Raw genomic sequence first — 17,549 nt, 5'->3', positions numbered from 1 at the left:
TCAGAGTCCTCTGGAGTGTGACAACAGCCTGATCCCTCAGGGGTGAGAATTTCCACAGAGCGTTTTAGAGCTCATCCAAATTTGAAGCCTGGAATCTGAAGTGCCTTAGTCCTGCTGCAAGGGGCTTGAACTAAAGCGCCTGTAGCTCTTTGTGTGTTTTGTGGTATGGGCAACAAAGGCAGATCCAGGAAGGACAATCATAGGAAGAAGAGAGGTAAACGTGAGCCATGGGAAGAAAATGCATGCATGTTGGGAGGATGTATAGAGTAAAAGGGATCCAAGGGGACCTGGGCAGAATGTTAACATCTACTGAAGGAAGGAAAACCAAAATTTATTGAATATTCTCTCATTACCCTCCTTTTTCCCTTTCAATACACAGTTCAGAAGGAAGTTTGCTACAGATTTCTCTCAGTTATTTAACATAGGACAAATAATTTACTATAGCAGCAGATATTATGGGACTTCATTGGATGTTTGTACAGTTAAACCTGAGCTTCTGAGCCACAGTTGACTAACACAGGTGCTAATAATCATTTTCAAAGAGTATCATTACTCAGTGTTATAAAATACATTACTAATAATTCTACTGCTAACAGCAAACATACATTGTACACTTACTATGGTCTAGGAACAGCTCTAATATAAATTTACTTATTTACTCTTCCCATCAAATCACTGAAGTAGATACTCATACCTACTAGACACACAAGGAGACTGAAGCAGAGAGGGGATCAATGTTTCACATAAGAGCACATACCTGGTTAGGAGATGGTGCCGATCTTCAAATTCAGGCAGCCTATTTCTGGAGCTCACATATGCTCTTAACACTACATTGGTTACTTTAGTATTAAAAACTGGGAGTTGGAGACCTTAGTTCGTGCTATGAAACCAGTTATCCATTCACTGTATAACCAAGTATTTTTTTTTTATTATTGAACAAACCAAGAACACATGTAATCCTGACTCTTTTAATGAGAGTGTTCATATCACAGAGGTATAATCTGTCTTTCTTGTATGATGATGAGGCTACTGGAAAACCATGAGAACATGTCGTGAGTGGTTCTCTTCATATTTACCACCCTTTTCTAAACAGAGCACACATAATGCATGTATTTGAATAACCAATATCAGTATGTTTTGAGGACAATGACATGCAAACCATCTTATATCATCTCTTGGGGAAAATGGTCTCCTCTTTCATGGCTAACATATGTGGTTTCAGACTCTTCAAACAGCAAAGGCAGGCACCTTTGGAAATGGAGTGCTCATATCTTTCAGCAAAACTTACCAGGTTGTAAAACATATCTTTACTAGCCTAGTGAAGTTAATGTCATTTCCACACAGACCTCCATGAAGTTAAATCTATCTTAGGTACTGGAAAGCTCTGGACAAATGTTTTACAGTTTTTGAAAACAGCTTTTGTTGAAAGAACCTGAAAGTAATCAACTCATTTTTTAAAGATTCGAATAATTTATTCTAACAAAAGTATAGGGCATGGAAAAATTAGTGTATTTGAATCATTTCAGAGAGTAGAACAAGTTTCACACTAGCAGATTTCAGATTTTAGCACCTTTGAAAAGAAATATTCAGAGTTAGACATAAGTTGTCATATTAAGATAAGTGGCAACGCAGGCTGCAGTTGACCTACAGGGGGGATACTCATCGGACTTCAGTGCGGTTCACATCACAGCGCAATCATTTGGTTTTTGAGAGTGCCATAAAACACACTTAAAGAGAACGAGAAAGGAGTTCATTGCATTCATGGCTGGTGGTTAGAAGATGAACTAGAGACAAAAGCAGAAAGGTTATAGGATGGACTGGGAGGTCAAGTAGACAGTCCGAAGGCACCGACAGTGCAGTACATGGTCTTATTCTCCCATTGCACAGTGTAGCTCCCATCAGTAGAGCTGTCCCAGAAGCAGGAACTTGCCGTGTGTGATCCAGCTCCATTCTTTTGTGTAATTACACAGGTCACCATGTATTTAAATTGTCTTCCCAGCTTGGTGAGTTGGCTTAAAATTTGTTCCACGTTTGTGGTCCACTGGTTCACTTTGCTGTGTTGACAAACATTATTACCACCAATGGTGAATTTTTTTTTTTTTTTTTTTTTTTTTTTTTGACAGTCTTGCTCTGTCACCGAGGCTGGAATGCAATGGCGCAATCTCAGCTCACTGCCACCTCCGCCTCCCGGGTTCAAGCGATTCTCCTGCCTCAGCCTCCCTATGAGTAGCTGGGACTACAAGCTCCTGCCACCACGCCCGGCTAGTTTTTGTATTTTTAGTAGAGACGGAGTTTCACCATCTTGGCCAGGCTGGTCTCGAACTCCTCACCTTGTGATCCGCCTGCCTTGGCCTCCCAACGTGCTGGGATTACAGGCGAGAGCCACCGCGCCCGGCCCCAATTATCCTTTCTACAGCCTTTTTTACAATGTTGCTCACTTCAACAATAAAGGCAGTCTCCTCTGCAGCCTCGTAGTGGCCCATCTTTCCTCCAGGGAATAGCCTCCGCCTCCTGGAGTGGTGCGACGCAGGCACACTCAGGCCCCGCCCCACATGTGCCACGCCTCTCCCCGTAGCCGGGCATGCACGGGCACGGCCCACCCACACCCAGCTTCGGGGGCTGCGGCCCCACCGACCCCCAACTCCTTTTTTTTTTCACTTGTGTTACATTTATTCATCTCAATTCATCCTTAGAGCAAAACTCTGCAGTGGGTGCTGCTTTTTTTTTTTTTGCAAGGAAGTCTCGCTCTTGTCCCCCAGGCTGGAGTACAATTGCGCCATCTTGGCTCACTGCAACCCCCGCCTCCCGGGTTAAAGCGATTCTCCTGCCTCAGGCTCCTGAGTAGCTGGGATTACAGGCGTCTGCCACCACGCCCGGCTAACTTTTGTATTTTTATTTATTTTATTTTATTTTATTTTTTGAGACGGAGTCTCGCTCTGTCGCCCAGGCTGGAGTGCAGTGGCCGGATCTCAGCTCACTGCAAGCTCCGCCTCCCAGGTTCACGCCATTCTCCTGCCTCAGCCTCCCGAGTGGCTGGGACTACAGGCGCCTGCCACCTCGCCCGGCTAGTTTTTTTTTGTTTTTTTTTGTTTTTTTTTTTTTGTATTTTTTAATAGAGATGGGGTTTTACCATGTTGGCCAGGCAGGTCTCGAACTCTTGACCTCAGGTGATCCGCCCGCCTCGGCCTCCCAAAGTGCTGGGATTACAGGCGTGAGCCACCAAGCTGGGCCAGTGGGTGCTATTTATCTCCACTTTGGAAATTAGAGTAGCAGAGAAAGATGACTAAGATTTACAAAGTGTTGAGAATCCAGCCTGGCTAGGGGATGCTAAGCAGAGCAGGGCCTTATGGCCCCAGGAGACCTGGTTCCAGTTGGGTTCTTTCCTAAACCACAAACCCACCAAAAGCAGTGTATCCTCTAGGATAAATACCCACAAAGGCCCAGGGAAAATGTTCCAGGTGGTCAAGAACTCAATTCCTAATGAAAGCTTGGTAAATGAACTATGCCTCGGTCTGTTCATCCAGAAATGGGTTAATATTTTACTACTGGCAGGGTACAGTGGCTCACACCTGTAATCCCAACACTTTGGAAGGACAACACAGGAGGATGGCTTAAACCCAGGAGGAGTTAGAGACCAGCCTGAGCAACATTGTGAGACTCCATCTCAACAATCAGTCAATCCATAGCCAGGCATGGTGGTACATGCCCTGTAGTCCCAGCTACTGGGGAGGCTTAGGCGGGAGGACCCCTTGAGCCTGGGGGGATGAGGCTGCAGTGAGCCATGACTGTGCCACTATGCTCCAGCCTGGGCAACAGAGCGAGAGTCTGTTGTCCCTTAGAAGTTTGTTTACTACATAGCACTGAGCAAGCCACACCAGTACTCTCCTGATGTCCATAAACAGATGGATATGGATTAATCAAGGTTTACTGAGTACATTTCCTTACTTCAGCTTTTCAGGAATAAAGGGACACGATCAGGATTCACAGTGAGAAGTGCTGATGCTTATGTGGGTTAAATTCCATCATTCAGTCCCCAGGCTTTATCGTAAGTTTGTTGTTGGTGCTGCTACTGTTTTAAACTGTTTCTCAGGTCTCCAATCTTCCTCCTGCTGTATACCATGGCTAAAGTCATCCTCCAAAATATCCCCAACCTACAACCCATTAGTGGCTCCACTGAGTAAAGTCTTGGCTCTTTACTGTGACCCTCCAGACCATTGCATTGTCATCTTGCATTCCCGTAGTCTCCTCTTTCTTTTGTAGTCTTTTCCAAGCTTTTAATTTTGATATGGTATTAGAGCTACAGAAACATTACATCAATAGTATAATAAATGCTATATAGCTTTTGCCCAGATTCACCAATTGTTTACCTTTCCCCTTTTTTGTTTCTGTGTAAATGTATATTCATATTCACATAGAAACACAAATGGGGACCCACACATTTTTTCTAAACCACTTGAGATTAAGCTTAAAACATCAAAACCTTTGACTGAAGAATAGGAATGTTCTCTCATATAACCACAGTACAATTAGGAAACCCAGAGAAGTTAATACTGATATTATCTAATTCTTAGTTTTTAATCAAATGTCCATCAATTGTCTCAATGTCTGCTCTAGCTCCCCTTACCCCCAGCCCAGTGCAGTATCCAGTACAGAATCACGTGCTGTGGTTGTCATGTCTTTAATCTGGAATAGCTCCTCATTCTCCTTTTGATAATTTTGAAGAGTAAAGGTCACTTTTTTTTTTGGTAGAAAAATCTGTCAAAGTCAAAAAAAAAAAAAAAAAAAAAAGACACTTGGGTTTGTCTGAATTTTCTTCATGATTTGATTCAGGTTATGCATGGCAGGATTCCACCAGAAGTGATGGTGTGTCCTTCTTGGTGCCTCTGATCAGAAGGCTCATGACATTCATTTGTTCCAAAATTGCTAGTGTTAACTTTGATCATTTGTTTAGGTGATGTGTTAGGTTTCTCCATTTTAAAGTTACTGTTTTCTCATTTGTAATCAATAGGCAATTTGTAAGGGGCACTTTTAGACTAACTATCTCAAACTTCTGTCCACAGCAACCAATGCTCATTTTTGAACTCCATCCTTTCTTCCATATTTAGGTGTTATTCTATTTTTTTTTATATAAAAAGCTTTTACTTCTCCCCATTTATATAATTACTCATTTATATAGCGAGAGATGCATGGATTCACTTTTTTTTTTTTTTTTTTTTTTAACATGTACCCAGTATGTCCTCTATATCCATGGGAACTTGATCTGTGGTTGGTTGAGTCCACAGATGTGGAATCCAAGGATACAGAGGGCCTACTGGGGGACTTAGGCATTCATGGGGAGTCATAGAACCAATACCCCACAGAAACCAAGAGATGACTGTTATTCATTACTGCCATCATTTATTTTGCCTTTAAAATGTTCAGATATTTGTCCAATGGGACCTTCCTCAACATGGCCTATATGTGCTTTTGATACATCGCCGTCATTCTTTGAACACTTCATTACCTCTGGACAAGTGGCCCCAGGCTCATCTTGTCCCTGTCTTCATCCTGAAATTGGCCTCTTCTCCAAGATTACAAGCTTCCTTTTAGTTGGGAATGACATTTAGAAACCACGATAAGGGCACCAGGTGGGCTCATGATTTGTTTAGGCGGTGTCTGTTAGGTTGCTCCACTTTAAAGCTACTATTTTTCCCTCTATAATCAATAGGCAGCTTACAGGGGACACTTTGAGACTGTGTAACTATCTCAAACTTTAATCCCCAGCATCCACTGCTGATTTTGAACTCCATTCCTTTTATATTAGGTGTTATTCTATTGTTTTAAAAAAAAAAAAAAAAAGGGCTTTCACATCTCTCCCCATTCATGCATTTGTAGGCCCTCTGAATAGGAGGAATACACACATACATACATACATATGCATACACACACTGAAATTTGAGAGCCATTGCCCTAGAACAAAGAGAGGAAAATTTCTTAGAGAACCGAATAGTTCTTTATTTACAAAAACGGGCAGCTGACCAACAGGTCATGCATTCTGATCCTGCTCTAGCACCATGAGATTTTCCAGTTGCGTGGCAGAGCTACTTGGAGCTGTAGCTTAATCTGTTGCAGATTGCTTTCTTGTTCCTGGCCCTCCAAAACTGGCAGCCTTCAGAGTCAACCCAGTTAGTGGATGACAGCAATATTCCCAAGCATGAGATATGATCTTTCCAAATCAGAAGGGCTTCATAGTTCCTTTAATTTACAACAGGAAGTATATGTACGATGCAATAACCACTGTTCCCCTAAAACCTCACAAATTTGGCCGGCTGCTGAAATTCTGTAGGGATTTCTTCTACCAACTGGTACACATATACCTTATTAAGGCTTCCACTGTTGTCTCTGTTTTCTCCTTTTTAGGTCAGATCTTCATGATTTCATCAATATAATGGATCAGCATAATAGTCTGTGTAACATCCAGATGATAGAACAGCCATTAAACTATATTGCTGGAGAAAGCATTAGAGAGAGTACAATTTCCTGGGACAAGACCCTGATTGTGTACCACTGTCTATCCCAGGCAGATGCAAAAGCTTTTGATCCTCTCTTCTGATGGGATTGAAAAGAATACATTCACCAAATCAATGAACACATACTAAGTAGCCAGAAGCTATGTCATAATTATCTATGATAATTATGAAACCACAATATAATAATAGTTATAATTAGGCTACCACTTGATGGAGTTGACAGTAGTTATATCAGTCGTGAGCCATCTGGTTTTTTTCAGGAGCCAAACTGGCAAATGAAATGGAGATGTAATGGGGAGCAGCAACCCTATCTCCTTAAAATCTTTGAGCGCAGCACTCCAATGGCACTCGTTGCCATTCCAGCCTACATAATATATTGCTGTATATTTACTCCCTTGGCCTGGAGGTTGGGTAACTTCAGAGGGTTCCACTTAGCTATTCCGATTACATAGGTGTACTCCACAGTTCAAGGACTTAGTGTGAGTGTTCTGCCAGTTACTAAGTATATCCATCCTGATCAATTCACTCAGGGATCAGGAAAATCAACACAGGTGAGTCCACGAACGCACTGACCCCCTGTGAAATGGATTTAGGCCAGGACTCTGTTTGCCACCTGGCCTCTATTTACCTCGTCCAATCTAAGAAGGAAGCATGAAGGCATGTTAGCCTTCATGGTTTTAGCATCCTCTTAGACCCTATATCCATCCAACTGCCCTTGAAAGATATGGGTATTTCCCTTCCCCCAGTGTACAGATATGATGATAAAAGGCTGTAACTTCTTATGAGGAAGGACTGGGAAATTAGTGAATATACTTCCTGTCCTATTGCAGAGTCTTTCCTCAAGGAGATTCAGGCTTCTGTTGAATCAGTGGCTCAGTTCTGGAACTTAAGAATCATGGCTTTTCACTGGGAAGGCTGATGTCAGTCTCAGTTTTCATGAATCTAGTGGTACTTTTTGTTGGCTGTCAATCGACCTTGCCCCTAGCAACTGGGTGGTGTATTAACTATCACTATAGATTCCTACAGGTGAGTCCTCCTGGTTGTGATTCTGTCCTTCTTGCCTATTTCTACGTGTCCACCTTGCCTCTGACAGTTTATGCTGCCACTCTGTCCTCCTATTCCTAAAACCTACCGTTCTTCCTAACACTAAGCTGCCTGGTGCTAGAACAGCCTCCTGGACTGTCTGTCAATCTTGGCCAGAGGGCATATCTGAGCTCCCTAGAAAATTACTTAACTATGTGCTTCTCAAAGTGAGACTAAATCAAGTAAGAATAGAACAAAGGCAGGATGCGGGAAATCCCCAGGCGGTGGTGAAGGGTTGAAGCCGTGGAAGACATCTGTCATGCGCTCATCCCCATGCTTGCATCAGGAAGGGCGAAGCACTTTTCCCAAGCCTTAGCATACCTTGAACTAAACTCACTTAAGTCTTACTTTCTATCACTACACTGGACTGACTCTGAAAAGTTTAGAATATTCCCCACAACTCACTTTAATTTGGAACTCTCTCAAGCAACTGAGACATTCTGGCCTGAACTTACTCTATGGGCCGCAGCTCATTGTCAGGCTTGAGAAGCAAGGCATGTGACTGTGTTCAGTAGGAAACGCAACTGGTAATTTTAGCAACACACAACACCTACTGGATATAGTCAAGGTAGGGCTGCCAGATAAACACAAGATGTTCAGTTAAATCTGAATTTCAGATCAATACTTTTTTTTAGTATGTTCTAAATAAGTACATTCTAAATATTGCATGGGACATGGTCTATCAAAGAAAAACTTCATTCTTTATCTGAAGTTCAGACTTACCTGAGCATCTGTACTTTTTTTTTTTTTTTTTTTTTTTTTTTGAGATAGAGTCTCTGTTGCCCAGGCTGGAGTGCAGTGGCACAATCTCTGCTCACTGCAACCTCTGCCTCCTGGGTTCAAGCAATTATCCTGCCTCAGCCTCCTGAGTAGCTGGGATTGTAGGCACATACCACCAAGTCTGGCTAATTTTTGTAAATTTAGTAGAGACGGGGTTTCACCATGTTGGTCAGGCTGGTCTTGAACTCCTGACCTCTTGATCCACCTGCCTTGGCCTCACAAAGTGCTGGGATTATAGGCATGAGCCACTGTGCCTGGCCGAGCATCTGTATTTTTATTTGCTAACTCTAGAAACCCAAATTGGGAGTGGCTTCAGTACACACAGCTTTGAGGCAAACAAGCAACACTGAGGCAAACAAACAACATTGAGACAAACAGCTTTGTCAGAGGCATTTAAACCAGAGCAACTCCATCTTAAATGGGAGCTGAGTAAAATAAGACTGAGACCTACTGGGCTGCATTCCCAGACAGATACGGTTAAGGCATTCTAAGTCACAGGATAAGATAGGAAGTCAGTATAAGGTACAGGTCATAATGACCTTGCTGAGAAAACAGGTTCCAGTAAAGAAGCCGGCCAAAACCCACCAAAGCCAAGATGGCAACAAGAGTGACCTCTGGTCATCCTCACTGCTACACTGTGTGTTGCCAGATTCTGTACAAATTTGGCATAAAGCTTAACGTGCAAAGAACTGTAATAATACAGTTATAGCTCCTCACCCCCGCCATCCCCAAAAGAAGATAGGTTTGATTTTCGATGGTTCATATGGCAGCTAAGCAGTGGAAATGTGGGACAAGATCCCATGCATTTACATTCCGGTCATGTTAGAGTTCCCGAGAGAAATAGAACCAATAGAATATAGATGGATGGATGCTAGATGTATGAACCCATATACAGAAAGAGAAGAGATTGACTCACAATTGTAGAGACCAAGAAGTCCCATGATCCGCCATCTGCAGCCTGGAGCCCCAGGAAAGCCAGTGGTGATTAAGCCTGGGTTCAAAAGCCTAAGAACCAAAGGAGCCACTGACTGAGCAAAGGTGGATATCCCAGTACAAGAAGAGAGCAAATTGGCTTTTCTTCTTTTTGTTCTAGTCAAGCTCTCACGAAATTAGATAATGCCAACCCACATTGGTGAGGATGATCTTTATTCAGTCTACTGGGTTCAAATGCTAATCTCTTCCAGAAAGACCTTACAAGTAACATCCAACCGGCCACCTGGGCATCTCTTAGCCTTAGCAGTTAATCATCACACTAGTTTTGTCATTCGTTGGCCACATGACCTTGAATACACTTAGCCCCTCTGTGCCTGTTTCCTCATCTATACAATGGGAATATTAAAAGTTCCCACCTCATTGAGTTGATATCAAGATTAAATGAGTTAATACATGTAACACACAGAGCTACATCTGGTACATAAAGTCTCATTGAAAGGTAACTGTTGCTGCTGTTATTCTGTGTTTACACTCTGCTGAAGTTGAAAAATCTCATCACCTGTCTCCTTTCACTTCCTTGCTTCAAATCTATTTGGGAGAATGGGGCTAATATGGAGTTTATTCCAAAGGTGCTAGTGAATTTTCAATCAACTTCCTTTATTTCTTCCCAGTCTGAGTTACAACAGTAGCAGCTAATATTTGTTATGTACTAACAGGTACTGTCCTAAAAACAAGACATAGCTCATTTCGCTAAGTCTCACAACAATCTAAGAGGTTGCCACCATTATTATCTCACTCAATGTTATACATGCAGGGACCTTGCCTCGGCACCCAGCTGGGAAGTGGGCATACTCAGGGTTGCCTTCAGGCCAGTGTTTCCCCCAGGGCTGCTAACTATGATCCTATTAGTTCTCCTCATACCATCCCTTCCTTTCACCATGAGGCTTATTCAAATCCCACCTGACCTGTAAAGTTGAGCTCTACCCTTTCGTATAAGTCAGAGTGACCTCTGCAACGCTATTTTGACCTTTTTGTTTTTATATTCTGGGTCTTTTCACTTGGAAAGTGAGGTCAAAGGGACAAGAAATAAAGCAAGCAAACTTTTGTTATTTTGAAGGAATCTCCTTCCTCCTGGAAATCTAATACCTGCTATTTCCCAGATCTGTGCAGCAGATGGCAGTATTCAATTAGTCAAAATAAAGTTCTAGCCTACAGACTTGCTGTTCACTTCTAAATTGCTCCATGACCCCTCAGTGCTTCCTGGTGGTACTTTATAAACTGTCAGTTATTTTAAATCATATCACTGTATTATGAAAGTCATCCAGAGTGCCAGGGGAGACATGAATTAACTTCACAGTAGTGATAGGAAACTCAAAGCCGAGTGCAATACGAAAGTCACAGAGGCAGTAAGTGGCTGACGCAGAACCCAGGTCTTCTGGCTTATAGTTCAGTGTTGGTACACTACACCTCTGTGAATTAAAGGAGTATTAAAGACGATAGAGATGTTTATTTCAGTCTTCCTCCTACATGAGAAACTCTTGTCCACTGGGCCATGCCCTTGTCCAGCCTTCCCCCCACCTCCCATTATATGTGCTATGTTGCTATACTATCTCAAAACGACGATTCTAAAGCTAGTTTAATGACAATAGGTGTGTTCAAACAGAAAAAACAAAGTAGGGAGAAATTAAGTTCTGTGATATCAGTCTCTCTAGGCATTAACCCAACAGGGTTATTTTTTGAGAGCTTTTATGAAATCGATTCTATTTTTCTATTGGCAATTTAGCAATATCCTTTTGCACTTTTAAGTGGTTGCTCTAGGAGTTACAATATCTATCCTTAACTTTTCACAATCTACTTAGAGTTGATAGTTAGGCCTATTACATAATATGTAGAAATCTTGTAAATACATATTCACTTATCCACCACTATCTTTTTTGCTATATTTATTGTGTGTGTAATGTCAACATACATTTTAAACCTCATAGGACAATAATTTTTGCTTTAAAGAGTACTGTGTATTTTAAAGAAAGAGGAAAAGGTCTTTACTATTTAGTCATCGATTAAAAACAACCATCTAATTTCCAACATACTTACTATTTCCAATGATGCCATTCCTTCCTGAAGATTCAAGTTTTCCTCTGGTATTCTTTCTCTGCAACCTGAAGAACCTACGCCGGTATTTCTTGTAGTATGGGGATGCTGACAACACATTCTCAGTTCTCTTATCTGATAATGTCCTTATTTCACTTTCATCTGAAAGGACAATTTTGCTAGATATGGAATTCTAGATTGACAGTTGTTTCTTTTAACATTTTAAAACACTGTTTACTTCTCTTTTGGCCCCCATAGTTTCTGATTAGAAGTTGATAGTAGTTAAAATTATTGTTCCCTATATATTGCACATTTTTCTCTGTATGATTACATCTATCTTTGGCATTCACCAGTCTAAGATTTGCCTCACCATGATTTTCATGGGTTTATCCTATTAGGGTTTGCTGAGCTTCTTAGATCTGTACATTTATATCTTTCCCTAAGTTTGAAAATGTTTCTGTTGTCATTTCTTCAAATATTTTTACGTGCATTTCTCTGTTCTTTCTCTTTAGGACTCCTGTTACCTAGATATTAGCTTTTTCAATATTGTTCCACAAGTTCCCGAGGCTCTTCATTTTTTCCAATATTTTTCCCTGTTCTTCAGATTGCATAAATTCTATCATTCTATCCTAGAAGTTAAGATATCAACTCTTATTTCTTATAGGAGTTTTCTTTTTCTCTGGAAGCTTCGCCATGTTTTTAATTCTAGGAAAAAGTCTTGACCCCCTGACCCATCATGGGCCCAGGCCATTATGCTGCTGCCAAGAGCCATCTCCAAAGACCTCACTGACTAACATCAGGAGAAAACCAAACCAAGTACCAAATTAATACATAGCAGAAGCTATTCACAAACTTAAAGACGACCTACAAGTTCATTCTCAAGGAGATCACAGTCATGACTGCTGCAGTTTCCCAATTACAGAGCTTTCCCAAGTGCCTTATTTCCACACTGGGCAGTGAAAAAGAAAACCTTGAGTTCACATAATCTAGTATACTTGCCACCTCTTCATTTAAATGGTCTCTTTACCTAGCTCAGTTGCTGCTTTGATAACTCAGTGAATTCTCACTCTTACAGAGTTTGACCTCTTCTTGAGGTTCTCCAAAAGAGAATTTGAAGACTCCCATGAAACTTCCATAGGATCCTGGTGATGGGGATGAGAGACACAAGATCTTTGCACCCTCCATGGTCTTGCTCTGGATTCTCCCTTTACAGCAGAATAGTAGGACTGGGCTGCTCCCTGGACTCAGAAGGGTGATTCGTTCAGTTTAGATCTAGAGGAGGATATATGGTTCCAGAAATTTTTTTTTTCGAAGCCCTCTGTAACTAATGGCATTCACTTCCCATTGAGCCTCTGTCAGTTCACTTTCTAAGCATTTTAGTGCCCCATTATGGCAAGGCATTCTCTCAGGCTCACCCATTTCCTACCTTTAGCCATCACTTAGCATTATATGAGAAGTGGGTTAATGCGATGTTTCTTCTAGGGTTTATAGCCTATGCTAGAACTCTTATGGAGGCGAGTCACTTCTAGTGGTCCTCCTTTTAGGTCCCTGATCAGTCTGGCCCAGTTATTCTCCACTGCCCCTGAGTCCATGTATATTCTTACTTCAGGCCACTCATCTCTTTAACCAGGTATACCACCCAATTCTCTGCCCCACTGTTTTTCAGGCCACTTCTGAGCAGGGGTTTCAGGGCTGCAGAAGTCTATTTGTCATTTGTACCCACATACCAAGCCAACTTAACCAAAGCCTGAGCTTTTTCTTCCTCTATACAGGGAATTCTTCCCCACCCCAGTCCCAGCTGTATGAGCTACTCTATGGACTATTAAAAGGAATTATACTGGAAGGAGAACTCCTGACACTGCCTCAACAGCAAACTGTGGTTGCTAGTCCACATTCTCCAGAATCAATATGAAATGTGGCCTACCAAAGTCTTGTGAGCCTGGATGTAAGAGAATCTAACAAGACCCCTAGAGATCATGGCAGGCTACATGGTCATTTCAAGTACCACGATGCCATATGCCATGCTTAGTTTCTACCAGTATGTGGGCCTAGAGCAACTCATGCATTGGCATAAAAGGCAAGCACTGGGGATGGGTTCAGGTACTGAACCCATCAGTTTGCATCTGCATGCCTTCAAAGAAAACTAACACAATAACCAGAACAAAACACAGATGAGGTGGAAGGGTTCTGAAGTGGCTAAGTAGTTTCTGGGCCATAGGATTACCAAAGTTAGAACTCAGGGATTGGGTTAAATAATATTAAATAAGACTGAGAGAAATAGTGAGCTAGAAGATGGAGCCGAAGAAATTGCAGTGTAAAGACAGATGGAAACAGGAAAGAGACTTTGGGAAACATGGAAGACTGAGTAAGAATGTCTTTAAATGTCTATTTTGAGTTAGAGAAAAACAGCTTAAAACACAGGGCAAAGGAAATACTATTTGAGGTTGAAGAAATAATTACCGAAAATTCTCAAAACTAAAGAAAAACAAAATACCAATCCAGACTTGTGAAGCTTAACCAAATCCCAAGCCAAATAAAAAAATAGAAATTAGCGGGCTAGGCGCAGTGGCTGATGCCTGTAATCCCAGGCCTTTGGGAGGCCAAGGTGGGCAGATCTTGAGGTCAGGAGTTCGAGACCAGCCTGGCTAACATGGTGAAACCCCATCTCTACTAAAAGTACAATAATCAGCTGGGCTTGGTGGTATGTGCCTGTAATCCCAGCTACTCAAGAGGCTGAGGCAGGAGAATCGCTTGAACTTGGGAGGCAGAGGTTGCAGTGAGCCGAGATCATGCCACTGTACTCCAGCCTGGGCAACAGAGCAAGACTCCATCTCAAAAACAAAACAAAACAAAACAAAAAAACGGAAATTAGCTACCAAGACACATCCTAATGAAACTGTAAAGACAAAAGTATGATCTTGAAAGCAGCCAGAGAGTAAACCACCATTCTTGATTAGGAAATATAAGTTGACAGTTGAGTAACAGCAACAATGAAAGCTACAAAGCAATAAAATTATATCTTTAAAGTGATGAGGAAAATTTATAATACAGTCATGTATCATATCATGACAATTCAGTTAATGATGGACTGCATTTACAATAGCAATCTCATGATTATAATGGAGCTGTCAACCTCCTGTTACCTGGTGGCATCATAGCCATCAATGTTGTAGCAAAATGCATTACTTATGTGTTTGTGATGGTGTCGGTCAAACAAACTTGCACTGACAGTGGTATAAATGTGTAATGCATATGATAATGTACAATACATAATACTTTATATATAATAAATGAGTTACCAATTTTTTTTTTTTTTTTTTTTTTTTTTTGAGACGGAGTCTCGCTCTGTAGCCCAGGCTGGAGTGCAGTGGCCGGATCTCAGCTCACTGCAAGCTCCGCCTCCCGGGTTCACGCCATTCTCCGGCCTCAGCCTCCCGAGTAGCTGGGACTACAGGCGCCCGCCACCTCGCCCGGCTAGTTTTTTGTATTTCTTAGTAGAGACGGGGTTTCACCGTGTTAGCCAGGATGGTCTCGATCTCCTGACCTCGTGATCCGCCCGTCTCGGCCTCCCAAAGTGCTGGGATTACAGGCTTGAGCCACCGCGCCCGACCACCAATTTTTTACTATACTATTATTGCTAAAGTATATTCCTACTTATAAATAGTAGACTGTGAAACAGTCTAGGCAGGTCCTTCAGGAGCTATTCCAGAAGAAAGCGTTGTTACAGGAGATGAAAGATCCATGTGTGATATTGCCCCTGAAGACCTTCCAGTGGGACAAAATGTGGAGGTAAAAGATAATGTTATTGATGATCATGACTCTGTGTAGGCCTAGGCTAATGTGTGTTTCTCTCTTTGATTTGAACTAGAACATTTTACAAAGTTAAAAAAAAAAAAAAAAAAAGGAAAAAAGCTTATAGAATAAGGATATAAAGAAAATTCTTTTTTTTTTTTTTTTTTTTTTTTTTTTGAGACGGTGTCTCGCTCTGTCGCCCAGGCTGGAGTGCAGTGGCTCAGTCTCAGCTCACTGCAAGCTCCGCCTCCCGGGTTCACGCCATTCTCCTGCCTCAGCCTCCCAAGTAGCTGAGATTATAGGCATGTGCCACGACACTCAGCTAATTTTTGTATCTTTTAGTAGAGACTGTGTTTCACCATGTTGGCCAGGCTGGTTTCAAACTCCTGACCTCAAGTGATCCACCTGCCTTGGCCTCCCAAAGTGCTGAGATGACAGACCTGAGCCACAGCACCTGGCTAAGCTAAGTGTTATTACAAAACAGTAAAAAAAAAAAAAAAAAGTTTTTAAAATTTGGAAGTTTACAGAATAAAAAATTACAATAAACTGAGGCTAATTATTGAAAAATATTAACTAAATTTAGTGTAGCCTAAGTGTAGGATGTCTGTAAAACCTATAGTAGTATACACTGATGTCCTTGGCCTTCACATTCACTCACCACTGACTCACACAGAGCAACTTTCAGTCCCTGCAAGCTCCATTCATGGTAAGTGCCCTATACAGGTGTATCATTATACTTTATTTTTGCCGCTCCTTTTTTACAGTATTTATTGTTGTGTTAAAATTGCCTACAGTATGCAGTACAGTAACCTCCTATACAGGTTTGCAGCCTAAGAGCAATAGGCCATACCCTACAGCCTAGGTCTATAGTAGTTACACCATCCAGGTTTTAGTATGCTCTATAATGTTTGCCCAACAGTGAAACTGCCAAACGACACATCTCTCAAAACATACCCAAACTGATAAGCAATGTAGGATTGAAAGATTTTTTAGACAAGCAAAAAGGATTTACCACCAGCCTAACTTCTCTAGGACAAATTCTAAAGGATACACCTCAAAAAAAGTAGTGCCAGAAGAATGGGCTGCAATGCAAGCAATCATATTGGTAACAATTGGCCATGTAAAATAACAAAAATGGTTTATCTGTGGTGTTTTTTTTAAAGTGAAATAAGGAGAATAGGTTTACTATATTATAGAAATCAGGGAGTGATTGGAGTTAAGATGTTCTACATGCCTTTATGTTCCAGAGGAAGATAAAATAATTGACTTTAGAGATGTTCATTTAAATAGACACATTAACATTTCTGGGCTGAAATAATTCAAATAGAATATCATACTCTTGGTAAAGAGAATACAATAGTCTGTAAAGAAAAAGGCATCAAGAGAGGGAAATTAAAAATAATTGAAACAAACCTAAAGCACAATAAAGATAGGAGTAATAGTGGATCACAACAAATATGAAGGAAGTAAAATCTCTAAACAAGGGTTGTTAGACTTTTTTAAAAATAAAATTCTTGCAGTGTCACTTATAAGAGATTCACCTAAAACAGAAAGGCACAGTAGAAAGTTAAAAGATTGAAAAGAGATTCTAGGCAGATGATAACTTAAAAAATAATGCTGGAATATCGTCTCCCCACCTCCCTCCATCTCACACCAATAGACTTAAATTAAAAAGCATTTAACAGGGAAATTCCTCATAAAATTATTTCTGTCATGGATTTATCACATCTGGGAGAAAAATCCGCATATGTATAGAATTTACTGGCATCACATGTGGCTGGTCACACATGATCACACAATAACACGCCCCTACAGGGGACTCCCCTCCACACCCCAACCTTCCCCTATTCCCTGCAAAAATGCTTTTGGCTTAGCATGCATCAACCACTTGAAAATAGCAAGATAGGGAATGAGGATCAATTCTGCGATCTTTAACTCAAGAAGAAAGACACGAATCCACTGGAATCATGAAGAACACCCCAGATCCCAGAGAGGAGAATATGGGCAAATAACTCTCATGATGGTGTCTGGTTGGTAAAAGTAAGTGAAACCCCAGTACATGAGAAAGGCAGCGAATCTTCCTCTGTGATTTAACTTTCCACTGCCTATCCGAGCAACCCAGGCCAAGGGAGAGCATTTGGTTTCTCCCAGGTCCTAGAGCTAACTGGGAGATAGGCTTGGAGGCACTGAGAGGGCAAGACACTGGAAAAAAAATTGCAGGCATTTTCCCAGATCAGGGACTGCGAGCAGAACGCCATTTTAACCCAGACACATATGAGGTCTGTCATTTTTTAGTGACATGGCAACGTGGCCATGCAGGCATTTTAGTCTCAAGCCAAAGACTCGAGCATTTGCACTGGA

General features: G+C 41.4%; 1 pseudogene; it reads right to left on the bottom strand.

The window, feature by feature from the left end:
- Positions 1 to 1,898: 1,898 nt before the first annotated feature.
- LOC112625392 lies at positions 1,899 to 2,483 on the bottom strand (annotated as a pseudogene).
- Between the last annotated feature and the right edge of the window lie 15,066 nt (positions 2,484 to 17,549).

The sequence above is a fragment of the Theropithecus gelada genome, chromosome 5 (genome assembly GCF_003255815.1).
Source record: "Theropithecus gelada isolate Dixy chromosome 5, Tgel_1.0, whole genome shotgun sequence".
In the NCBI taxonomy this organism is placed as follows: domain Eukaryota; kingdom Metazoa; phylum Chordata; class Mammalia; order Primates; family Cercopithecidae; genus Theropithecus; species Theropithecus gelada.
The sequence above is the reverse complement of the archived record's forward strand: the minus strand, read 5'-3'. Positions and strand labels throughout refer to the sequence as shown.